Source organism: Globicephala melas, chromosome X (assembly GCF_963455315.2).
Source record: "Globicephala melas chromosome X, mGloMel1.2, whole genome shotgun sequence".
Lineage (NCBI taxonomy): Eukaryota > Metazoa > Chordata > Mammalia > Artiodactyla > Delphinidae > Globicephala > Globicephala melas.
In genome coordinates, this window is record NC_083335.1 from 13983600 (window position 1) to 13993435 (window position 9836).

Here is a 9836-nt window from a genome sequence, read left to right on the forward strand (position 1 = left end):
TTGAAAATTACATTGGCTAATTTTTTACTAAATAGATTAGGTTTAAAAACCAGTTACTATCCCCTGACATCTACCAGCTGTGGGGTGGGTCAGGAAGTGGTCAGGAGAAGACAGAATGATATTAAAAATTTGCCATACAGTACCTCAAAAAGTTAAACATAGAATTACCATATGACCAAGCAATTCCACTCTTAGATATATACCCTCCAAAACTGAAAACAGCTACCTAAACAAATAAATGTACACACATATATTCATAAACAGCACTATTTACATTAACCAAAAGGTGGAAATAGCCCAAAGGCCCATCAATGGATGACTGGATAAACAATTTGTGGTATACCCAGACAATGAAATATTATTCAGCCATAAAAAGGAATGAAGTAGTGATACTTGCTACAACTCTTTTTTTTTTTTTTTTTTAGCGGTACGCGGGCCTCTCACTGTTGTGGCCTCTCCCGTTGCAGAGCACAGGCTCCGGAGGCGCAGGCTCAGTGGCCCTGGCTCACAGGCCCAGCCGCTCCACGGCATGTGGGATCTTCCCGGACCGGGGCACAAACCCGTGTCCTCTGCATCGGCAGGCGGTCTCTCAACCACCACACCACCAGGGAAGCCCCTTGCTACAACTTTGATGAACCTTGAAGACGTTATGTTACGTGAAAGAAACCAGACACCAAAGGTCACATATTGTATGATTCCATTTATATGAAATCTCCAGAATGGGTAAATCAACAGAGAAAGAATTGAACATTGGTGTTTTCCAGGGGCTGAGGGAAGAGGGGAATGAGGAGTTATTGCTTAATGGGTATGGTGTTTTCTTTTGGGGTGATGAAAATATTTTGTAACTAGACAGAGGTAGCGGTTACATAAGGTCATGAACGTACTAATGCCACTGAATTGTTCACTTTAAAATGGTTAATTTTATGTTATGTGAATTTCAGCGCAATAAAAATAATTGCCATAGGCGTTCCACAAAGTGGACCCTGGCACACAGATAAACTATAAAATGGGCAGCAGTTTCTTCAGCTGCGTTTTTGCAGAGCAAGAAAGTTGCAGACTAGGGGAGGTGGTCCTTGGAAGGTGTCTGGTCAACAGCAAGTCTCTCTATATAATCTGTTGAAGATGAGCAGTCCCCAGGACATATAGCCCAAGGTATTGTATATGGTTGAGCAGAGCTTGGCCCATGGATTCAAGGAAGTCCATCCTCTCCCTCTTCCTCTCTCCTTTTCTTCCATCACCCAGTTCACTCCAGACATACCTTCTGTGAATTTTATGGAACAAACACAGTGTCTGGTATAAGTTTAGCATAGTGGAAGCCATAATTGGGAGGGCAAGTAACAGGAATTTTCCACCACAGATTAGCTTTTAGCTACAACCAGGGAGACCAGGTGATGGAACTGAACCTGGTGGGAATGAAGGGACCTTTTCTAGCTTGGGGTTCCTGTACCAGTTGGGTCCCTTTAGAACCTTGGATTAGAAGGCAATATTGAGATGTCCTTGGTCCTGTGTTGGATCTCTGTGTGAGCCAATTCTATAGCTTAATTCTATTGCCTTAATTTGGTTCCCCAAAGTTCTTTCCCTGGCAGTGCACTGCCCTGGCACTCAGGCTAGCCCTGGCTCTGTTAGTGATTTACGGGGTAACTTTGGCAAGTTCTTTCTCCTATACTGGCCTCAGTTTCCTCATCCTCAAGAATATTGGTCTAAAAGGCCTTGTTTTCATGATAAGCTGAAAGTGTACCATATCATTCATGAATGTGCAGAAGCTAAAACATTAATATTTTGCTCCAAGTCATCACCTAAATTTGAAAGGCCGAATGGCACATATGCCATCCAAGACTCCTTCACAGAAGAAAACGTTTTATATGATTGTGATAATTCCTTGATGCTCCTAGAGTGTCTTCCCTAAAGGACATGAATGAAGTCCTGCAAAGTCCTTCTGCCTGTCCTTTGAAACCTAAATAACGCTACTTCACCACCAGGTGTGGAGCTTCATCGTTCAATTTGCATCGAGCAGTCCAGACTTTCCTGCCAGCCTCCCCCGTGACCAACATTGCACTCCCAGATCAAAGACACACCTCATCTTGCCAATTGATGGTGAACAAGGTGCATCCTTCAGCTTGCAGACCAGAACCAGCGACTTCAGGGAGAAAAAAAAAAAAAAGGATTGTGAAAACGAGCCTTTCTGCTTTTTGACTAGAACAGAAAAGACAACTGGGTGCCCACACTTCCCCGGTGGAAATAAGATAGTGACCACCGTGTGGAGACTAACAGAGAGCTGATAGGGCCCCAAAGAGCCGAGATTGTGCTAAAACTAGACTCGTTATCTGGGACTACAAGCAAATGATGGAAGCCTCAGGAAAATGTCTACCCGGAAAGCCTGTTTTGAGTGCTGCTTTCATTCTTTTTTTTTTTTTTTGCGGTACGCGGGCCTCTCACTGTTGCGGCCTCTCCCGTTGTGGAGCACAGGCTCCGGACGCGCAGGCCCAGCGGCCATGGCTCACGGGCCCAGCCGCTCCGCGGCACGTGGGATCTTCCCAGACCGGGGCACGAACCCGTGTCCCCTGCATCGGCTGGCGGACTCCCAACCACTGCGCCACCAGGGAAGCCCTGCTTGCATTCTTCGTGAAGTGTTTCCTTTTGCTTCTCTCCCTCCTGTAGAGAAAAATAATTCTCAAAAGTATTTGCCTGATTCAACTCTATCTAGAGGAATTCCCCTGAAGAAGTCTTCTGTCCACATGAAGGCCAAACCATTAAAGGAGGAACAGGCTGGGGTTTGTGGTGCTCACAGCAGCAATAGTTGAAGTGACAGGCCCTCAAGGCAAAGAGCCCAAGGGGACTGAGGCGCCCACGGGGGCAGTCCTTTCCTTCCCAGCAGATCTGCCTACAGCTTGTTCTGCTTGCCTGCAACTCTGGAGGGCCCTGTGGCTTTAAGAAAAGCTCCCCACTCCCTTCCTTTGCTTTCCTACCTGCTGTAACTACAAAGTCCTTTTTGAAGCCGAGGGAGGCATTACCTTCCTGGATGGAGTCAGGCTTCTACGAGTAAGTTCCCTAAGTAACATCTCTCTTTCTCTGGGTGCAACTTCCATTTCTGAACATGGCTCTGGTTCTTTTAAAGACATATCATGCTTTGCCTTCAAATAATTCTGTCCTATTAATTCAAGCATTTCAGCCTTCTCCTCACCTGAAGTTCTCTCTCCCTGCCCACCCAGCCCCGACCCTGAACATATTCCCATGTCTCGCCACCATGTAAACCTGTAATCTTTTTATGCCACTATCCATATTGGTTCATAAAACAGAGGTATGGAACACATTAGAAAGAAAAATGGCACCTGTCAAATACCAAAGCCTATGAAATGCCTGTGCAATTTCACTTTTCACCTAGTAAATATCCAATTATTTTCCAGAATAGCTCTTTCCAGAATTCAAATCTGTTTCCATTAATATTAAAAGTTTAGAGGTCTGGGAGAACAGGAAGGGGCTGATTAAAAGCAGACGGGGTTCATTATCTGGTTAGTCACAATCCAGCATTTCCCACCCCCATTTCCCACTCTCCCCCGAACCCCAAAACGATGTTCTGCCTCAGAAAAGGTCACACTAAGATTCTGCAAAGAAAACCTCACCCTACAACATACCTAAGGGTGTAGCTCTGTTTTGGAGGGGGTGAGACTGGTATCTTTATGAAAGAAGTTTTTTTCATACCATTTCGCCCCCAGGGAAAGAAAACATCTTCCAAAGTATTGCCTACCGTTCTATTGCACAGAGTGGATGGCCAGTGTGCGCATTAGAGCCAGGTTCTGTCTGAATATTAATCACCGAATGTTTAGAGTTGGAAGTGCTCCTTGGAGATTCCCCGCTTCGTTTAGTAGATAAGGAAACTGAGACCTAGAGAGGGGAAGGCATTCGCTGACATCGCACCTCCAGTTAGTGGCAGACCTCGAACCAGGACACACATCACTGCAGGCAACGCTGGTGTGTGGGAAAAATGCAGAAAGGGCTGGAATTGAATGAATTGTAGTCATTTCTCAATCCACTACATCTCCATGGGCCACATGTTAATCGCTCATCTTTTATTGCTCCCCCAGAGAGCTGACTCAAAGGCAAAGCCAAAATGGGTATTTTAATGCAAAGCATATTAGGAGGCCAGAAGGCCGGAGGAGGTGTTGTCTCAGGCTGCCTGGCCGCACTTGGCTGGGAAGGCTTTGCTCCAGGCCCTGGGAGATGGCTCATTCAGATGCTGCTGGTGCCAGTGCCAAAGGGGAGCCCGGCAAAAGGCCAGTGCCCGCCCTTTCCTTGAGTCCAAGTCTAACGAGCAGGGCAAGTGGAGTTAGGCGGCATGGCCCCTGGAGGCATGGAGCCCCTTTCTCAGTGACATGGGGTTGCCCAGAAGTCTTTTAGGGATTGCAAGACTTCTAAGGTAAGGCTGCCATGCTAAGACTGGCTTTTAAAACGTTGGGGGCATTTGGTTATCAGCAAGATTCAAAAAGAGCATAAAAACAGGACACAAGGAGAACTGGCTCAAAAATCAGTACCAGCCAGTACCTCTTCTATACACAGGTGACTTTGGTAGTGTCCTCTCTCCTTCCAGGACTAGTCAAAGCCATCTCCTTAACCCCTGGTGAGAATGTAAAATGGTGTAACCTCTGTGGGAAACAGCATGGCGCTTTTTCAAAAGGTTTAACATAGTGTTACTATGTGAGCCAGGAATTCCACCCCGAGGTATACACCCAAGAGAACTGAAAGCAGAACCTTGACCAGATACTTGTACTTCCGTGCTCATCACAGCATTATTCACAATAGCCAAAGGGCGGAAGGAACTCGTATCCATCAACAGGCGAATGGATAAACAAAATGCGGTCTATCCATACCATGGAATATTATTCTGCCTTAAAAAGGAACGAAGTACTGATATATGCTAAAGTGTGGATGAACCTTGGAAACGTGCTCTACTGGGTTCTCTCTCAGTGCCCTGTGAGGGGCGCAGACGGGTGGGTTTGGCCGTATTCATAAGGCATGGCTGGAACCTCTCGGAGACTTTGCTCAGAGCACAAGGCCCCAGTAGACTAAACAATGGCTCCTGACACATAACTGTTGACATACTTACCAAGCCTCTCCGTGCTCCCCTAACATTTGAGGGGCCCAGAGCAAGAATACAAACAGAGGCCACATATCATATGTCTAAAAATTTAAAATTATAAGTCAAGGCAACAAACTGTTAAAATATGTTCTATCTCTTACTTTGACAACTATAACTTATAATAACCAAAGCAATGAATACGTGTCAAGTGACGGTTTTTATACTTTTGAAAGTCAGCACAATATCAAAGAGGACTGAATTTATGATTGTGCGTATCTGGATGTTCTTTTGATGGGTCAACAATGTTTGGATGAGTAATAACTTACGGACATACATAATTGGAGAATTAACTTGTACTTTTTGCCTTCATTTCAGCAAAATCACTCTTTGTATTACATGTTGTTATGGTCAAGATTTTTCCATGTAACTTGTGGAATTGTCAGTTATGATCTAAAGCAGAGGTCAGCAAAGTTTTTCTCTTAAGGGTCAGATAGTAAAAATTCTAGGCTTTGCAGACCATCAGGTCTGTGTCTTAACTACTCAACTTCCACTGTAGCCCAAAGCGCTGATAGACAATATGTTAAAAAAAAAAAAGGGGGGGTGCGGCTGTGTCTCAATCAAACTTTATTTACAAAAACAGACAGCTCACATGTGAGCCATAGTTTGCCAACACTGGTAAAGGATTAAAAAATAAAACGTAATTGTATTAAATGTATAAAATTTGAACATATTTTCATCAAAAAAACCATAAAATAAGTGTAAAAATTCTTTAATTAAAATTTTGTCGTGTTTTCCAGAAGTCATTTTTTCTTAAACATTCAAAATACAAAACAAAAAGGCAAAATAGAACTGATAAATATAATTATCAAATTTTAAAATTAAAATTATTTTACTAGAGCTGAGTTGTCATTTGATTCAATCTTATTACATATGTTTATAAAAATAAAACTATTTGCAATTCTAGCATTCAGTGTTCATTGGAATCATGCTACACACATTGCACCTAGACCTACACAGTCACAAATTTAAGAGTGATATGAATTGTTTAATATTGCAAAATGTTCCTTAGCCGCCAATTCAATTGTTGTGAATTTAATGCTAATTTGCAAAGATCTGCAGAACCATAATTTGAAAGCCAGGAAATGGACTACTGGGAAACAACTTGTTAAGCAAGAATCTATTGCCTTCATGTTATCAGAAAATAAGGATTTGATAAATTAATTTGTCTTTTTTGTTTTTAACCTTAACACTCAAATCCTTTCTGGACTCTAAAATAGTGTCCATCTTTAACATTGGCAGCACAATCCAGAAGCCTTCACACTATGCAGACATGTTTTGCTCTTGTTGTTGGAGCACGAAATAGGCCAGGAGCTACGAAGAAGCGTTTCCTTGGAATATGACTAGAGTTATTCATGAAGGGGTTATGAAGAGTTACCCCTTCATTTGCATAAAAGAGATTGGCTATCAACTGGTTATCAATTTAGCTTTGGTTTTGTTGAATAGATGTTTAGAATAATGGGTTCCAAGTTACAGAGGCAACCATGTGTTCTTGTATATGATCATTTATTCACTCATTGATTCACTTGGCATTTGAGCTATGTCACAGCGGTGTATTAGAACTGGCTCATGTAGGCTTGTGAGAACCAATTGGGGGCATCTCTTCCCAGCTGGGGGTTTGGTGACATCACATGGGTAGTTTGAAGTCAGCGGTGGCGGGACTCCTTACACCATGGAAATAAACAAATGCTACAAACCAAAGCTTTCCATCACCCACTCCCCCCACAGCCCCCAGAGAGCCATTTATTAAGCATTTACCTGTATACCATTGGCTAGGTGGGACCTTTTACACTATAAGGCCTGGGGCAGAGGCCCTTCATGACCAGATGTAAGTGCAGTACTGGCCTTATCAGAACTGGCTGCATGACTTTCAGGGCTTATGCAAAATAAAAATGTGGAGTCCCTTATTCAAAAATTTTTAAAGAATTTTAAAATAGTGAGAGTGGAGAATTAAAACTAGTGCTGGGCCCTTCTGAGCCCTGGACCTTCTAAAGTTTTGGTTGATATCCATGCCCTCCCAGGAGATTTGGGCCCCCATGAATTTGTTTGCTTTGGTCAGGATGTAAGGGAAGCTTTCCAGCTCTTGCTGACATCTGAGATCTCAGCAGAACCATCGTGGTGGGGGCCGGCGGGGATGCGGGTGCAGGTTACTGGGGATCCAGGAGTTTGCCCCAGGGCTCAGGAAAGGGACGGTGAATCCAGTGCTTCTACAGAGGAAAGTAACCTCGGATCACTGAGAGAGAGGAGGAGGACAGAGTTAGGAAGAGACTTCCTGACCTCTCACAGAAGAGGTGTCACATACATTTGAGCCACATAAACGGGAGGCAGCCTGGCCTAGCAGAACAGACGGGGGCCTGGCAAGTAGACAGATTCCAAGTTCTTGCTGTGTGACTTCGGGAAAGTCACTTAACCTCTCTGTGCCTCGGTCTTCACTAACAAAATGTTGAGGCTTGCAGGTGCTCAATAAATATCTACCCCTTCATTTGCATAAAAGAGGTCGGCCATCAACTGGTTATTAATTTAGCTTTGGTTTTGTTTAATATCGGCCATTATCAATTTCCCCTCAGAAGAATTTCAAGACCTCCCAAGAATCCACAGGGTTCAAACAGAATGCAAGTTGTCAAAACAAAATCCTCCTGGCCCTTCAGGGTACTTGAGGGAGAGCTGAGGAGGGTCTGTTGGGCATCTCACCTTCCCGTCCCCTTGGCTCAGGACTGTATATGTGGGATTGCTTGCATGAGATTCCACAGGTCCTCCTGGGGGAGATCAGGGAACATGGCCAAGGTCTCTGGAGTCTTACCGTTATCATCTCAGTAAGAGGTTCTGGGATGGGGGTAGAATTTGATGCTGAGGAAAATAACTTTTCTCTAGCGCAGGGGAGACATGATGAAAGCTGTCTTCAGTATCAGAAGAGCCATCTTGCAGAAGAAAGCAAAGACTTGATCTTTGTGACTCCAGAGCAACAGGCAGAAATTACACACACATGGATCCTAGCTTAATTTAAGAAGGACATTGCTAATGGCCAAAGTGGTTCAACAAAGAAAAAGGCTGGTCAGACAGTAGTAAGCTCCCTGGGCGGACAGTGTTCAAGGCCAGACCTGTGTCAATCTGTTAGGATGCTACCAAAAAGTTCACTGGCCACATAAGCAGTCGGGACAGATGGTCCCTCTATAGATTCTTCTAATACCATAGGAGTCTATATGAACACATGGGGCACAATCAAATTTAAGGCTCAATCTCATAGGGCCTAACTCACTTTATGGAATTAAAAACTCTAATTACTCTGATTGCACGCCACTTTGGGAGTACGTGATTATCTTTCCCTCAGCCAGTTCAGAACATTCTGCACATCTCTTTTCTATCATCTGATGTTGCAGTCAAGGCGTGATTCTCTACTGATGGTCAAACAAAGGCCTCCAAACAGTGTGACTTCCCAGAGGTCATCCGGAATGTGTAGGGAAACTTGAAGCAGAGCACAGGTTTCCTGACTCACAGCCCAACTCCACTGACAGCCTACGCAATGCAAACCATGCTCCATTGCCCTGGGATAGAAGAGGCTCACTTGACCAATTTGAAAATCCTCTCCCTGTGTGCAGATGAGTAGAAAACAGAATATGAACTTTCCAAGTTCAAAGTCTATTTCCTACCGGGAAAAATGAGACATCTGGTTGGTAGTTAAATAAGATGGATCCTGAGGGATGTTTGACAATGAGTTGCTTTTCTAAATTCACCTTTTAGTAATTTAAACATACATGCATCAGAAACATATGGAGTAAATGTACAAAAAATCTGGGGATGCTGCTGGACTGGCAGACCACGAGAGGATCTTAGAATGATGGGGTAGAAGGGATTTCCAAAGGACTGACAGTCTATTCTGTGTTCTTGTTCGTCTAGATATCTTGCCTTCATGAAGCAAGAAGTGTGTAGTGAGGGCCAGTTGTGTTTTCAGCACCTGTGGTGGGTGCCAGTTAATGAAAAACAGGCCAGAAATGAGTAGGTTTCAGCGAGATAGTCATGTGATCCCGAAGAAGAAAGTATCCTATGGGTTAACCCTGTTCCGGTGACATGCAGCTATGAGGACCGTCAGTGGGCCAAAGCGTTTACTGTGAGCCCCATTGTCTTCTGGGAAATGGAGCAAACTTCCACGGTGCACACTGAGTATTATGATATAGGGTTGCGGTGGGAAGGGCGAGTGTGGGAAGTATGCAAAACGTATAGACGGAAAGCCCTCGGTTAAACGGCTTGCCACTCATTGAGCTTCCTGATTAAGCTTCTGTGGGTCATTCAGCTACCTGAGGCAAAGATGTGCCCTGGAGGCCTCATAAGCTCAGGTTCTGTGTCCCTGAGCGTGTGTACCTACGCGCACGCACACGCGCATGTGTGTATGTGTGTGTTGGTGAATCACTCATCAATGGATGTTTAGAAACACGGCCCTTTACCAAGCACAGGCTGTAGGTCTTAGAGTCAGACTGTCAGTCCTGCTGTCAGCTCACTTGGACAGAGGATCGCGAAGCCCTAAATCCAGGCTTCCTCTGATAGCCCCAGCGGAGCAGAAGCAGGCTTGGGGGAAATCAGATATTTTCTCTCACACAGCAAAGGGGCAGAAAGCAGACTGGCTTCAGGAATCTGGGCGGAATGAAAGGAATTTCAATAGGAAAGTGTGATTACAAATGTAAGGAGTTATAGCTGTTTCTGGAAAACAAGC